This window comes from Panthera tigris, chromosome C2 (genome assembly GCF_018350195.1).
Source record: "Panthera tigris isolate Pti1 chromosome C2, P.tigris_Pti1_mat1.1, whole genome shotgun sequence".
Classification (NCBI taxonomy): domain Eukaryota; kingdom Metazoa; phylum Chordata; class Mammalia; order Carnivora; family Felidae; genus Panthera; species Panthera tigris.
Genome location: NC_056668.1, coordinates 60858840 through 60876014, shown reverse-complemented (window position 1 = coordinate 60876014; position 17175 = coordinate 60858840). Strand labels below are relative to the sequence as shown.

Sequence of the window (17175 nt, the reverse complement as noted above, 5' to 3'; positions counted from 1 at the left end):
TTATAATATGTTTTACTATCTGGTTGGATATATCATCAAATTTACTTTATTTTTAAAAAGTAGTTTGAGTACCCTTGTCCATTTATTTTAACAGATAAGACATTTTTCCCAGTTCAAGAAGGAATATTATTGGTATATTTAGAATTACTTTGAAATAATAAATACATGTGGGCAGAAAAAACTTGATGTTTGGCCCTCTGATCCAGGAGCACAACATACTTATTTAAATCTTATTCAAATCTTTTATCTCCTTATTTAGAAAAATTGTTCATATAGATCTTGAATTTTTTAAAATTTTGAGATATTTTATGGGTTTGTTGTTATTAAGAAGGAGATCTTTCTTGTATTATAATAAACAATTTTATTTGAGTGAAGTTTTACATTTAAATAATTTATTGTGAAAGTAATAAAGAGAGTTCTTCTTTACTCCACACCCAGTTTCCTCTGCTATTAACATCTTACATTAGTATGGTACATTTGTCACAATTAATGAACTGATACTGGTTCATTATCATTAACTAAAGCCCATGTTTTATTCAGGTTTCCTTCGCTTTTACCTAATGTCTTTTTTCTGTTTCAGGATACCACATTATTATCAGCAGTCATATCTCCTACAACTCTTCTTGGTTGTGATGGTTTCTCAAACTTTCCTTGGGTTTCATGACCTTGACAGTTTTAAGGATTCTGGTAAGGTACTTTGTAGAATGTCTCTCAGTTGGTATTTATCTGATATTTTTGTCATGATTAGACTAGGGTAATGTGTTTTGGAGAAGGAATCCACAGAGCTAAAGTGGCATTCTCATCATGTCATATCAAAGGCACATATTGCCAATACGATTTATCACTGTTGATGTTAACCTTGGTCACCTGGCTTGAGGTCATGTTAGTCAGGTTCTTCTGCTGTCAAGTTACCATTTTTGGTCTTCTTCTCCACAATCTACTCTTTGGAATAATCTCCCTTTATATTTTTAACTGAATATTTTTATATAAGTGAAGGTTATTGATTTTAGCATTTATAGACTTTTAAAATATATTATAAAGATTAAACAGTTATCAAAACATTTAGCAATTATAAAATATCAATGAGAATGACCAAGAAAATATAATTTTTTAATCCCATTTTACAAAACCATACTTTATTTTGCTGTGGTAAGCAGTATTTCTATAATTTCTGGAAATACTAAAATTGTGATTCCAATATTTTATGATTTTATAAAATAAGAATAAAAATTCATGGCAAATGCCAGGTTATAAGTCCCATGGAAATCCATTTTGAATAAAACTTGATTCATTTAGAAGCATTGATCCTGTATATGACAAAAAGCAATCTATCCAGCTCCATGCCTAACGTGCTTATTGTGGTAGATTATATGACTCTTCACCAAATATTTCAGATCCTCTCTGTATCAGTTAACTATTGCCACATAAGAAATTACCCCAACAACTTAGTGGCTTAAAACAATAAGCATTTAATATCTCAGTTTCTGCGGATCAGGAATGTGGAAGCTTAACTGGGTCTTCTGCTTCAGGGTCTCACACTGGGCTGCAATCAAGTTGTCAGAGCTGAAGTCATCTCAAGATTCAACTGAAGGCGAATCTGCTTTCAAGCTCATCAGTGATTGTTGGCAGGGTCCAGTTCCTTGTTGGCTATTGCACTTAGTAGGAGGCTCTCAGTTTTGTGTTGGCTGTGGCCGGAGGTCACTCTTAGTTCCTAGTCACATGAGCTTCTCCAACATGGCATCTTGCTTTGTCAATGTGAACAACCCAAGCAGGCAAGAGAAAGAATGAGAAAGTGCCAGCAAGAAAGAGAGTACTAGCAAGATGGAAGTAACAGTCTTGTTACATAACTTGATTATGGAAATCATATCCCAAAACTTCTGCTGAATTCCATTTATTAGGAGCCAGTCACTAAGTCCAGGCCACACTCCACGGGAAGGGATGACACAGGGTGTGAGTTCCAGAAGACAAGACCATTAGGAACCATTTCAGAAGTTGCCTGCCAAATCATCTCTGTGATGTTCTGCTACATGAGGATTATGCAGCCCTATCTTGTTGAACTATGTGACTTGCTTTGGTTCATGTAATCTAGGCAGAAATAAGACACTTTATAATGTTTCAAGCATTTAAAACCTTATGTTATGAAAACTACCTCAGAGAGGCTGGAACTTCTAGAATGGTGGAGTGAGTAGCTTGGCAAATCCTTTTCCCCAAAAGCAACAACATTGCTGGACATTAAAAATATATATTCCCAACTATGAAAATTAACCAAAGGCATACAATTAACTAAGAAACATCTGTTCAAGAAAAACTACCAAACCTTGGGTAAGAACAGTGGGGTTTATGGCATTTTAGCCAAGGGAGGCTCCACCACCACCCTCAGGGCAAGCAGGCCACGAACACTATCATCTTCACTGCCAGAGTGGACTGACTTGATTTGGAACAGAATGGAAAATCTCCATGCCCAGCGCACTGTCAAAAACTTGATGACAATTGGGAGGGACAATATTGCAGGTAGTCTTAAATTGTGATTAAGATTAGGGCAAGCAACAGACTGCCAGACTTGTCAGAAATATAATGGGGAGATTTAAGGATGATACAACTTTCTTCATACTAAACCACAGATTAACTCAAAATGAATCACAGACCTAAATATAAGAACTAGATCTATAAAATTTCTAGAGGAAAATATAATAGAAAATCTTCATGACCTTAGGTTAGGCACAGAGTTCTTAGATATGACACCAAAAGCATACTTTATAGAAGAAAAAAAAGTTCATAAATTGGATTTTGTAAACCTTAACTTTTTTTGTGTGCTTCAAAAGACACTAAGACAATGAAAAAACAAGCTACGGACTGGGAAAATCTTCCCATCATATATTTGATAAAGATATTATTCATAATATATGAATAACCCTTAAAATTCAATAATAAGACAACTGAAAAAAAAAACTGGTGAAAGATTTGAATAAATATCTCACCAAAGATATGGTTAGTACACACATGAAAAGATGCTTAATCACATTAGTCATTTGAACTAGAAAATGTAAATTAGAACTGCAGTGAAATACCTTTCCATATCCATTGGGATGGCTATAATAAAAAAGACAATAACAACTGTTGGTGAAGAGATGGAGAAAGTGGAACCCTCATGTGTTGCTGGTGGGAATGTAAAATGGGTAGTCACTTTGTAAAAGTTGGGCAGTTTCTTGAAAAGTTACACATGAATTTATGTTACAACCCAGCAAATCTACTTCTAGGTATCTACCCAAGACAAAAACACATGTCCACACAAATCTTGTGCTATGGATGTACACAGCAGCTTTATGTGCAATAACTGAACACCTGAAGCAACACAAATGTCCATCAACTGGTGAATAGATTAAAAATGTGATACATCCATACAACAAAAAATTATTCCTTTATAAAAAAGGAAACAAACTACCAATACACCCTACAGCACAGGTGAACCTTAAAAACATGGTAAGTGAAAGAAGTCAGACACGGAAAATATATATTGTATTCCCTCGTTAATAAAGAATGTCCCTAAAAGGCAAATTTTCAGACAGAAAGCAGATTAATTGTTGCCTACATCTGGGGGTAAGAATGTGGGTTCACTGCAAATGGGGACAGGAGATTTCTTGGGAGTGCTAAAAATGAAATGTTTTAAAACTGGATTGCCATGATCAGTTGCACAACTCTGTTAATTTATTAAAAATCATTAAGTTGTTTACTTAGAATGGGTATGGAAATTATACCTCAATAAAGCTCTTTTTAAAAAGTAAAAAAAAAGTCTGTGTGTGTGATTTAAGTCTCTCTTCTCTGTATCAAGACGACCATTTATGTTCCAGACAAATGCTATTTCAACAGCCTGGGTTGCAAAATGAAGACATACGTGGAACAGAGCTATAGGCAAACCATGATGGATGTGAACAGAAAACAACTTTTGTCATTGTAAGCCACCAAGATTTAGGCATAACAGAGCCTATCCCAATTGGCACATTTAGTTTTCTAAGAAATAAAATGTATTATGACATATTTATGTTAGATTCTTCCATGAAAATTTTTCATTTAAGGAGTAAAATTGTTACAAAATGTGTTTTTTGTAGTTTCATAACATAATTTTATGATTCTTTAAATTAAAAATACATAACTTTCTGCAACGGTTAGTGTTTCATGCAACTCTAAATCATAGGACAAAATTATTTATACATATTTGCAAAGAACCTTACTTAGGGATGGGAATATCCTAATAAACAAAGTTGACCCCGACCCTACCTTCACAAAGCTTATAGTCTAAAAAACTGTATTGTCTGTATGCTTTGTATAACCTATTAGGAATGGATTCTAATTTTATTTTCATATTAATATTAATTCATTTTTTAAAATAAAGAAACTAGATGATTATCCTTTCAGTCTAAACTTCTGTGACTATCACTTTTGACTGACTAGGTAATTTTTACATTAATTTGTAGTCATTTTTTATTTCCACCAGCAGGTGGAACCCTTTAGATTTATTTTATCTCTTACTTTAAACAGCAATATCTGTCTTGGGGCTTTCATTTTTAAGAATTACTGTTTTCTTACACTTAATATTTATTTCTAGAAGAGAAGTAAATTATAGGAGGCAAGAATGGTCATTCCACATTCCAAAAAAGTCTACACGAATAGAATCCACATCAGCATATTCAATTAAAGTTCTAAGTTCACGGCCACTTTGTCATAGAATACTTGGGGTAAATGCTTAGGATAGATTCTGTACTTCAAATGGAGAAAAAATATGTACAAGCTAAAATTGAAGAGGCTTCCTTTTTCTAGACCAGCAGTTGGCAAACTTTTTGTAAAGGATAAGAAAGTAAATATTTTAGTCTTTGTGGGGCTTAAGGTATCAAAACTACTCCAGTCTGCTGTTGCAGCTCAGCGCAGGCAGCCATAAACAAGGAGCAAAGCTGTGTTCCAATAACACTCTTACATAATAGGTGGGCAGATTTAGTCTCTGGGCTATAGTTTGCCCACCCTTGCTTCAGGCCAGTGGCTCTCACACTTGTGCATGCATCAGAATCACCTAAGGGGCTTGTTAAAGCACAGATTTCTAGGCCTCATCTCCAGTTTCTGATGAGGCAGGTCTCTGGAAGGGCTCAAGGAACTGTATTTCTAGCAAGTTTCCCAGTGATGCTGATGCTGCTGGTCGCAGAAATACGCTTTACTCAGGAGCCCCTACTCTGGGCAATATTTTATAATTTCTGCTGCCTTGTTTTTGGAACATTTTAAAAATAGACTCTTTCTTAACATGAACACTATAAGATTTCCTAAAGACATCATTTGTTAGGGGAAAAAAAGGTTGCGTGGGTGGGAAGTAAGACTGTATTGTGACTTCTGGCTCAGTCCTCACCATCAATTATAGTGCTGAGGTATTTTGTACTTGAGAATGATGCTATACAAAATACATCCTGGGGCGCCTGGGTGGCTCAGTCGGTTGAGCCTCTGACTCTTGATCTCGGCTCACAGGCAAAACTACACCACAGTGTGGTACTCCAAAGAATGGTCTAGGGACAGAGCTCTCCAGTGTCATGGCAGCCTCTTCTCCCAGCACATAGCACAGGTGAAGTCAAGCCATGGTTGCTGGGTTGAAGCAAATTAGCAGAGGGAAAGGGTGGTTTAGCTTCCACCAGAAGCCGCAAATGTACTTCCATGGCTATAGCAGCCCTCACCCAAGAAAATTTCTCCCTGAAGATTGAATAGAGAATGGTCAAACTTTATAAATTTCTGCTTGCTTGGCTTTGAAATTTGTTTTTGACAAGCTTATGGAGAAACCATGAAAGAATCTCGTTGCCAGGAAAAAATGAAAACACAGAAATGTTCTGTGCTGATAGATAACTGAAGGTCAGGTGAGAAAGAAGCTGTCCCTGAAGATTCCAGGACTGATAGAAGACAAACTATGTTTGATTCTTCCTCTACTCCCATCCCATGGACTTTGGACTCAACACTGGGAAACCAGGGGTGTAATTCCAAAGTGATTAAGTTTCCACCACTCAGCAGAATGCAGTTTGGAAGTTGAAATTAAGTTCAGGTGAGAAATAAGAGATGAAAGTTATATTTCTTGCAAGCTGGCTGTGTGGACTGAGACTCAAACCCAAACTCCTATGGTTTGATACTTTACTACCAGGTATTCCACCAATCACTGTGGCTCTAGCCTCCATGGAAAGGATATTCAGAATATTGTGGAAACAATATTGTGTTCAACTGAGTTGATGGCTAAAGGAAGCCCCGATAATTGATCCACAAGGTCATATCCCTGACAGCCTGACCAAATTTATAGAGAATAACAGCAGCAGAACTGAATTTTTGTATTTATATTTTTTGCTTGAACTTTATGATGCAAAACATAGAACTGTTCTGAGTTATTTTAACATTAAACACATTCGTCCTTGGAACTGGAAAATGCTAATGCTTTCCTATGTCCATATGCTGAATAAAATTGAGAGTAAACAGAGCTAGCATATTTTGGGAATTGCTACTATCGTCATCAAACCAATTAAAAATTCACTTCAAGGTGGTTATTATAGTAGTATTTGTTGTTATTTATACGTCTGAAGAAGAGACACTTCTGTGGTGGTATACTTTACTACATATATTAACAATAGAAAGAGAACCAAGAAAACTTATCCATTTCATAAATGCCAGAATTGTTTCTTAAAGTCTAAACTTTTCAAATCAGCATCTTAAAGATGAAATCCTTTCTGCACCATTGTAAGCTTAACATTTTAAAATAAAATTATGTGTATGGTCATAAAAGCATAACAGATTAAGAATGATAATGTTTGATTGTCTGACTCATGTCTGCATGAGTCTTCATTTATTTGACCAGATTGCCATAGCCTACTCATAAATTAAAAAGCTTTTAAGGAATTAATAGTACAGTTTGTCCTAGACTATAACACAGTTTACAGTTTCTAACATATTTACCAGTTTAAAGAAAAAAAAGTTCTGTGGTAACAACCTTACTTCTATTATGCCAAATATTATCGAAAAAGATTTTATAGAAAAGACTTTGCTAGGAATTTCCTCAGCCAGCTAGCATTTTTCCATAGTTAATAATTATTTTTACATAAGAATTTTGTCTCTTCAACAACAGAGTAAATACATAGAAGACAGAGAAAATGTTGTACATTGCTCTTTATAGCTCTAAGCATCACATACTTCTGTAGGGTTCAGCCATACTTTGTGCCTGAAAAAATTTCATTCTATATGTCGGGAAACTTAACATGTACTCTTCTCTTTCTCTTGAAGGCACACCAACCACTGAGTACCAAAAAGTGTTATTAAACAAAGTGTTATTTAAATAAAAGCAATTAAAGGTATTAAATAGCGTGTGAGGGGAAAATCACAGTAGTGGCTATCATGCTTACAAATGCCTCAAACGTACTAATTGTGATCATTCTTGCCATGTGCCATATAAAGTGGTAGATAGGAAAAGTCTCTGTGTAGTCTCAACCTTCAGTTATGTTGAAATTCCCAGCCAGCCTCAGAAAGCCAAGATCTTTCACCAGAGGAAATCCCATTCTTGAGTCCTGGATTTTTGCCCAAGTCACACCTGAACTCCATTTATACTTCCTGATCTCATCAAATATCTGTGTTGTCCTGCATTTTCTACAGCTCTCCATGAGCATTGCTTAACATTATGGAAAGGTATGAGAAAGTCTTGGCTACCAATATATTTGCCATTCCAGTAGATGCCTGGCACTCCTTCTCTTGTGGTTCTACTGCCTGGTTTTATAACCACTACATTAGATTTATTGGCCATACTTTTTAAAGCCTAGAGTACCAAGGATTGAGGTCCCTATATATTGTATGTACTCACACAAGAAGACACATTCTTCCTTATTGGAGATTTTTGTTGTTGTTGTTGTTGTTGTTGTTGTTGTTGTTGTTGTTGTTGTTTAATCAGTCTTTTGAGTTGTTTGCAATATCTTTGTCTTGGGCTTTAAGGGAACCACCTCTGGAGGAAAATCTGGGACACCTGGAGCCATTCCCACAACTGCACTCTGGTTAAAGCTTCCACATCCTCAGACATATTTTGAAGAAATAAGGGAAGTCTGTGGCACTTTGACTGCCTGCCATTCTCATAACCATTCTGGTTAAAGCTACCATATCCACAGACTTATGTTGAAGAAATCTGCCTGTGTCAGTTAGCTCTTGCTGTATGACAAAGAACCTCTAAATCTCAGCAACATTTAGCTCATGTATCAGTGGGTGGGTTGACCAGAGGTTGACTGATCGGGAATGGACCAAGGGAAGTGAGCCAGTTAGGGAACTTATGCTCTGCATGTCCCTCTTTCTTTTCCTGGGTCCAGCAGTCTGGCTCACGTCTGCTCTTTCTGTGGCAATGACAGAAGCACACAAAGATAAGAAAAATGCAGGTCCCTCTTGACTCAGGTTTAGTGCTGGCATACTACCATTTCTGCCTCATCCCATTGGCCAAAATAAGCCATGTGGCCACACCCAAAATCAAAGAATGAGAAAATACATTGTACCTCTTTAGCAGGAAGAATGTGAAGTCTTATGGCAAATAGCACAGATACAGGTAAGGGTAAAGAACTAGGGTCATTAATGCAATTTATCACACTGCCACAAGGTTTTCTTTACCCACAAATTACCTTGCTACAAGGCCCAGGATTACACTACCTTTGCATCGCTGAGTTATGAATTAGCATTGAATCTAACAGCAGCTATATAGCCCTCATATATATGTACTTTGCTAATGGTAACTATTATCATTGGGGTCTAAACGCACATTAGATCTGACCAATGTTTCAAAATTCTGAAAGGAATAAGTCTAGTTCTCTAACAATTACTAGTTGTGTGACCTTGAGGAAGTTTTTAAAACTTTCTGTGTCTCATTTTTGCCATCTGTAAAATAACAATGAAAAAAAAATGGGATTATTGTGAGAATTCAAAGAGATAAACATTATGTGCTTAAGTCAGGGGTCAGCCACTTTTTCCGAAAAGGGCCAGATGGTAAATATTTCAGCTTTGTAGACCATAGGGTCTCTGTTGCGACTTCTCAGCTTGGTTGTTGGGGGGCAAAAGCAACCATAGGCAATATGTAAACAAATGGGAGTGGCTGTGTTCCAATAAAAACTTATTTACTAAAATAGGTAGCAGGCTCGATTTGAACTGGGCCAATCTATAATAGTTTGTAGAGTACTGACTTAGAAGGTGCATGACACATAATAAGTACTAAATAATTTTTGGCAATTTTTATAATTACTCTTATGTCACAGCAGGTATGAGGAAGTAGACTCTAAACTGATGAACAGAAGATTCCTATGGGACTTTAATGTTTGGTTTAGTTGCTTTCCTCCATAAAGGAAGATGATGGTTCTCTCTAGCAACTTACAAAGACCAATGAAGAAAATGGAAATCTATACAGGTAACAGTTCCTTTACCTCCTATTAGAAGTCTTGCTGCTGTTGAAGAACTGCCCAGGAAAGGTACATACTCTTGCCCAGTTTCCAATATATACCAGAGGCCCCTGAAAGATCTCTTGAAAGGACAAGTATACTGTATTCTTTTTTTTTTTCCTTTAACGTTTTATTTATTTTTGAGACAGAGAGAGACAGAGCGTGAACGGGGGAGGGGCAGAAAGAGAGGGAGACACAGAATCGGAAGCAGGCTCCAGGCTCTGAGCCATCAGCCCAGAGCCCGACGCGGGGCTCGAACTCACGGACCGCGAGATCGTGACCTGAGCCGAAGTCAGCGCTCAACCGACTGAGCCACCCAGGCGCCCCATGTATACTGTATTCTTTATGGTGCCTAGGGGATCCTACAATTCTGACAAATGTGGAGGAGCAACCAAAACTAGTTTAGACTCCCTCACAAACTTTCTTCAGTGTTAAATTCTAGAGAATTTCAGCTAAGGATATCAGCAGCTCAGGTTTTGAAGGAAGGAAAGTCAAAACAAAGCCCCATATGGGAAGAGAGGCTTGATACTTTCCTTGGTATGAAAGGGACACTAAAATGAACAATTGTTGTGGCGTCTACACAGCACTCCTTTTCTGAGTATTGCCTCCATCAAACCCTGCAACCATAAATTTGCAAAGAGAGAGATGTTCCATTTCTAAAATGAGATCCATATCCCAGGTACAGTTGACTTGTTCTGGGGTGGACATTTGGTCCTAGTTGGGCAAATGGGTTCTTGTCCTAAAAATTTTGCATCAAGGATATAAACAGAATATTTCACATCTAGGTGCTTGGACTAACCATAATAAGCAAATACAAATTTGTTGGAAAACATAGTTTCTGCCAGTGGATGGGGAGGCAAAGGAAATTTCTCGGTACTTCTCCTGGAGTGGGAAGAAACTGCACTTCCTAATTCTTTCTATTTGCTGGGGATTCTCCCCTTTCCTCCCTTCTAGTTCATGTGAGGATGACAATATAGCTAGTGTATGCTTATCTCCACTTGGAGATCACATCTCTGTATAAAGACCCACTCAATTAGTAGGGGGGAAAAAAAAACTGCTCCTGGCTTCACCTCCACAACTAGAAAATTAGTCCTTAATCAGACTAATTAAATGCTATAAGTGTTTTTGGGCTCACAGTCAAATTTTTAAAGTTATATTAAAAATGTGTCCCAGTTACTATGGGTAAAGATAAAGGCTGTTTTGTAGCTATTATTCAGGCAGCGCAATACTTTTATATTAGAATCCCTTCCTCCCTACTCTCTACAAACTAGATTCTTGTTCACCATTCAGGACACAGTTCAAATTCCTATTTGCCATAAAGTCTCACTAGGCTAAGAATTCCATATTAAGTACTCCCTTCTTTGTTGTCACACTGCATTTATTAGTAATATGCTTAACTGCCGTCTTTCATGTTGTTTTGCTGCCCTCTTGCCACACACTCACAATGCCTTGTGGAAGAGGCAGCCCTTGTGTCCTTCACAAATCACTCCTCCCCTCAACTCCAACAAACAGCTGGCTCACCTATCCTTTTGCCAATGGCTGGGTGAGAATTACCCTCTCCCACTGGAAAATACTAGCTCAGGCTAAGTGAGGTTCTAACAATTAGCTAAGTCAAAGAGATTCTCTCTCAGGAATCTGAACCCAAACTCTACAAGAGAGTGGGGCAGAGAGAAAAACAGAGAAGAATAGACCCAGACAGTAGTCATATCCCATTAATGGTAGAGCATTGGTGCTGGGGTCCTATCAGCTGCCTTGAATCCAGGACAAGCGTCCAGCTCTTGTATTTCTATGACTCCGTGGCATGGATCTTTACCCTACAGCTCCATGAGATCCCATCTCTCTTATTAGATGAATTCTAATGACACCCGCACCCCCACCCCCACCCCCAGTGAGTCCCTATGATTGGAAATGAAACTAACTAAAACACTAGCCATTTATTATTTGCTCTCTTGTGTCTTTTGTTGCAAACTGCATGCCTGTCTTTACATTTATAGAGACTATCAGTTCTTTGAAGGTGGAGACATTATGTATCTTCCCAAAGGAGCTAGCCCAGTCTTCAGACACACTGAAACCCCCAGGAAGAACATATTAAATTCGAGTGACATCCAATCCCAATATTCTTCCTAAAGCCAACTTAAAAATTATTCTAAATGTATCTGTTACATGCTATTTTCAATAATGACGCTGAATTCTTTCTTTCATATGTAGGATGTCTTATAAGACTTCTTCCCAGACAGCAGAAAGAACAGAACAGTTTATAGAATCTATTATTTTCTTCTGCATTTAATTTACTTACACTAGAGACAGAGAAACAGCCATCAACTTCCTTAAACCACTAGTGTGTATTCATAGCACCAAATGATCTGCTGGCAAAACTTTTCACCCCTTGGTTCCTTGCATAAATAAAAACCATATCTGGAGGTGAAAAAAATACTACGAAGAAGAAGAATGAGAAATGATGGCAAGCCAGAAAAGTACCAGGTAACTATATTGCCAGCTGTTTGCACTCCCCACAGTTAGCCACACCCACCTTGGGGAATAGAAGTAGGGGGTGGGGTATTATCTCTCAGCCTCCATCTCCACACTGCATTCTGACAGCACACCAGAGGCTCATTATATATAAGTTTACACAGTAACTCTACGAGGCTTTAGTTTTCCTCAAGTCTGTGATGTTATGACATTTCAAACTATTAATCTTTAATAGAAAAGATAAATCAAAGGCAGGTTACCTTGGAAGGATTTTATTTAGCAATATTCTTAAATTACTACATCTCATAACTTTGATCCTTCCCTGGAAGTCTATACTTGAATCTGAAACTTTCACAAAATTTTAAAGCTTTACCTTTTAATATACTCAACAAAGATGCAAGGAAAGAAATTATGTATTTTTAAAATATATTCAGGATCAAATTGCGTGTACTATGTTTTTGTAATTAAAAAAGAAAAAGAAAAAAAACCACAAATGTTCTTCCTAAAAGCAGAGACTATTCTCTGTGTTGTTTCATTAGAATTAAGTCCCTATATCAGCCACCATTGCATTTCTGCCCTTTGAAAACCGTGCTAATTCTAGCATTTTATGAAAGGATTGGGAGAAACTGTCATTTTCTACCAATCTTTCCTAAAACATGATTTATTCTCTTCCAGCTTTTGTTTCCAGAAAAACAGACATTGTTTCTTTCTGTGCAAGAAATGCTATTGCTATAAATCTCAATTTCTCCCTCCCACTGGAAAATATTACCTAATCTTTTCATACTCTAAATAAAAATTCAGCTGTTAGTACTCAAGAATTTTAAAATGTTATTTTTCTAGTCTGTGTGTCTATGGCAGTAGACAAGACTAACTTTCATTTAGAAGTTAAAATGGAGCAAGTGGAGACGTGATTTGGAAGTATTTTATAGTACACAGCTATTGTTTGGACTGCTCTCAAAATTCTTTTCTGCCTATGAAGACCCATTCACTCTCTTCAGTCAAGTGGGGCCTAGATGAGCCTGAGCCAATGGAACTCTCCAATGGGAAACTCCTTCAACACTTTTGCTGGAATAATGAAGAACTATTCATTCTGTCCTGTGGGTATTGCCTTCCCCAGTATCAATCTCACTTGTCACCTGTTACACAGAAGGCATTTGTCTTGAGTAGGACTGTTACCCACTGTCCAGAGGTGGGTCTTGAGTAGTATAAGCCAATCAGAAGAATTCCTATCCCTGTAGCCCTAGATATTGGTTCCAGGATGGGGCATGACCTAAGCTTAGTTCTCACAGAATGAAATGCAGGATTTCTATCCAATAATTGAGGGGAAAGATTTGTTCTCTTACTCTGATTGATGAGCTATAGATCTGTGAGGCCTAGAAAGCTATGAAGGTCTAAGAAAATCCCAGAGAGCTTGATTGAATCCATCTAAAACTGCACTACATCTGGACTTCTATCTGTCATGTGATCCAGTACATTTATTATTTAAACCAGTTTGCACTTAAGATCATGTATGCCTGAAGTTTTCATTACCACGTCTGCCATTACATGGAGATGGCCCACCCAAGAATAAAGCCAAAGTGAAGAAAAGAAGAGCCAGGAAAAAGAGCTGGAGAGACTGAGTGCTGGTAACAGCAATGAGGCTCCTCCTTAATATGTAAATTAATATAGTATCCCTTCTTATTGAAATTGATTTGAGCTGGGTTTATTCTACTTGCAAATGTGGACTCCTGACAAATTCAGTAGTGTTTCTTATTGGTTCCAAGACTGAATTATTATTCCATCATAAAGGCCATCATAAGAACTAGATGTGAAAACAAAACAGAGATAAAACAAATACTATAATCTTTCAGAACTAGGTTCTGAATATAATATAATATAACCATTGGTCAGAACACCTTAATTTAAGTTGTCATTCAGGCAAAATTACCAATTTGCTACTTTAAGAGATAGTACTAACTAAAAATTACAGAAAAAGTTCAAAAATGGCTTAGATAAATTACATCATCCTTTCAATACTGATTGGGGCTCGTTCTATATGCTCCCATTGGATGATTATTATCTATTTTATACTCCAGGCTCCAAAGGACACTCAAAGCTTCCTCTCTCTCTCCAAACAACCATGAATAAAGAAAGATTGCATGGCTCAAGGTCAAAGGTTCTGCTGGTCTCCAGTGCTAAGGGATAAAACTTCTAATACAAAACAAGAGGTTTGACATTGCTATGGCTTTATTCTTCTTTCTGCAGTTATTATTTTTGAAATCTCCTCTTTGGATGCTATCTTTATGGGGAAGGACCCTATTCTAGACTATTCTCTCATGCATCTATCATTGTCACATGAATTTTGGACCCTTCTTTCCAAGAGTTTTTCTACTCCCAGCACCCTTCACCTCTCACAAATGGACAGAACGAACATCAGAGGAGTCAGACTAGAAGGCCATAAGCTCAATGGTTAAAATACAGATTGGATAAGAGAGAAGCTGTATGAGATGATACTTCAACCAGCCTATCAAAAAAATATTTCATGAAGCATGCCTGGGTGGCTCAGTCTGTTAAGCGTCTGACTCTTGATTTCAGCTCAGGTCATGATCTCACAGTCATGAGACTGAGCCGCGAGTCAGGTTCCATGCTGAGCATGCAGCCTGCTTGGGATTCTCTCTCTTTCTCTGTTTCTCTGTCTCTCTTTCTCTCTCAAAATAAATAAGTAAACTTAAAAAAAAAAAAAAGAAAAAGAAAAACAAACCTAATGAATCAATTCTATCCCACAATAAAGTATATCTCAACAGAAACCTAGATGTCAGTCACTGTAAACTATTTGACATTCCCCAAAAATTCACTATGTTTTTAAACATGCTAAGCCTCAATTCTTCCTGTATTTCAGTGGAGATAATAATTGTACTTAGCTCATAAAGCTATGGAAAAATTAACTGTATATATAGTCCTTAAGCATGCAATAAACATTCAATAAATGTTAGGTTTAGGACATACCTCCACCATGGCCCTTATTAGACTGCAACAGAATTAACATGCTTCTTTCAGGAGATTGTCTGATGCATAAGGGTAATGTGTATTTATGCATACAATATTTAGCAAAATTAGGAAGTTCTCAATTGAATTTTAGAGTTTAAACTTTGGCCATGAAAGAAAACAGGAAAAAGACTTTCATATTTAAATCATATTTAAATCATCACATATAAATTCAAATAACAATGTAATAATGTGCTGATTTTCAAGATTTGTGCTTTGCATTCCTTCTAAATTCAAATGTTGTATCATCTCTGAATTTGAAGGGTAGGTAGTAGAGAATGCAAAGAACGCAAGCACGATCCACTGTGTACAGATTAAAGTAAATCAGAGTGTTCCCAATGAGAATCAGGAAACAGGTCTAAACGTCTTTCCTTTTCTTTCCCTTGGTCTCTGGTCCTCTATGAAGAAACTCAAGTTTACCTCAGGCATATGTACTACTTCTCCTACACTACTGATATGGGAAGCACTAAAATATCTGAGGATATACAGGAAGCAGAAGAGCTAGCAAGGGTTGTGAGTCTATGCTCCTGGACCTTTTATTTACAGGGAACCACTCATTTGCTTGTCCCCCAAATCTAAATCATCCAAATTTCCTGAGAATATAACCACTTATTGCAAGTGTTTAGTTCTTATGTGCTTTGAACAATACCAGTCTTTCAATGAAATCCTTCAACAAGTTTAAATCTTTCTGCTCTAAAACAAGCCTTCCCCCTCCCAGAGTCACTACCAGCCATAATGAAAGATGTGTATGGATCCATTGAAAATTTTTCATTTAAAATGACACTCCCTCAGTCTCCAATTTTGGACATTATTTGCAAAGTGTATAGCCCATGAAGGCTTGAAGGAAATGGTAAAATTAGAAGGTGAGGAAAACATTTTTCATGATGACTTGTTTAAAAAGTAGGAAAAAATCTTACCTTGTGGGGGAGTTTATGATCTCTAAATAGGCCAAGAAAATCAAGTTAAACATAATATACTTGCATATTCTTAAACAACCAAGTTTACTGTATATCTATAAAAGGTGCTGAAAATAGGCATCATATTTTCAAATATCCAGTCTTCAAACTTAAAAGTTTATTGTCATTTCCCCCTGTGGCTTCTGTACTTGCCAAAGATTTTTATGAGGATAGCTGCTTAAATCTGATTCTCAGGAAGGCATCCTGTTTTGAAACTCAAAATGTCCTTGGCATTTAGAATATCATTCATTTAGGTGCATTTCATAAACTTGGAAACATGAAAATTCTAACTAAGATGTTGAAGAAACAATGGAGTTACTTTTAAACCAATCTTCTCTGGAGATTTAATACAGAGCAGATTAGTTTTCTGCACAAATAGTTTAGGGATACACAATTTGAAAAAAAAAATCTCTAATTTCCTTTATGCTTTTCTCTACTAGGTGATGACTTTAGTATTTCCTTATGTAGAGGCATGATCCATTTTTTCTGTAGGGTTCACAAAGATACTGACTTCTGTCTTAAAGTCATATTTTTCAAGAAAAAAATAAGTCACCAAAGGTCTTTTTATTCCTTTCTGCCAATTACAGATAGACAATAAATAAATAAATAAATAAATAAATACATACATACATAAATAAATGCATAAATAAATAAAATAGCTTAGAGAGTGCACTTACTGAATTTGAGGAGGGGCATAAAAAAGGATCTTGGTGAAATTCATGGACTTGTGAATTCTTGTGACTCTAGATTTCTGCCTGTGATTCTGGATTAGACTCCAATGCATTTTCCATCAGCCTGTGAGAGAGAGTGTAATTAATCTTTGATAAACTGAGCTATTTCTAGACTGTTGCATGATTTTGAAAGATCTTAAAAGAATAGCTTTTAGGACTGTTCTTTAAAAAACATTTAGCAATGGAGAAATCCTACTTGCCATCTCCACCTCATCCACTCTAATGTCTATACATTAGGAAATAGTCCAGAAATCCTTGGGCTATAGAAATTGAGTGTTTCAGTCTTTGGGTTATAGAATTGCTATGTAAAAATACATATACTCAAGGATTGTTGTTAAGACTTAAGAAGTTATGTTTAGACTATTAGGTTCCATTTCTAAAACAAGAGCCCTATATTCCTTGGGTTTTTTGAGAGTATATAGATCATAGTGCTTAAGAGGCCTTCTCTGATAGGATGAATATTTATCCTTCTCCCAGAGATGTCCATAATCTAATCCTCAGAACCTTAGAATATGTCACAGAACAAGGAGACCT

The 17175-nt window shown here is 36.7% G+C and overlaps 1 long non-coding RNA gene across 3 annotated transcripts in view; it reads right to left on the bottom strand.

The window, feature by feature from the left end:
• The window catches only part of LOC102957293, an 82143-nt gene that overhangs the window by 55927 nt on the left and 9041 nt on the right, over nucleotides 1–17175 (bottom strand). For 2 of the 3 annotated variants that reach the window (XR_006222060.1, XR_001512035.2), the window contains exon 2: nucleotides 16588–16705. This is a non-coding gene — a long non-coding RNA (uncharacterized LOC102957293). Of the gene's footprint in view, nucleotides 1–8313; nucleotides 8376–16587; nucleotides 16706–17175 lie in introns of those variants that run through there. The other variant, XR_006222061.1, reaches the window with a different exon arrangement.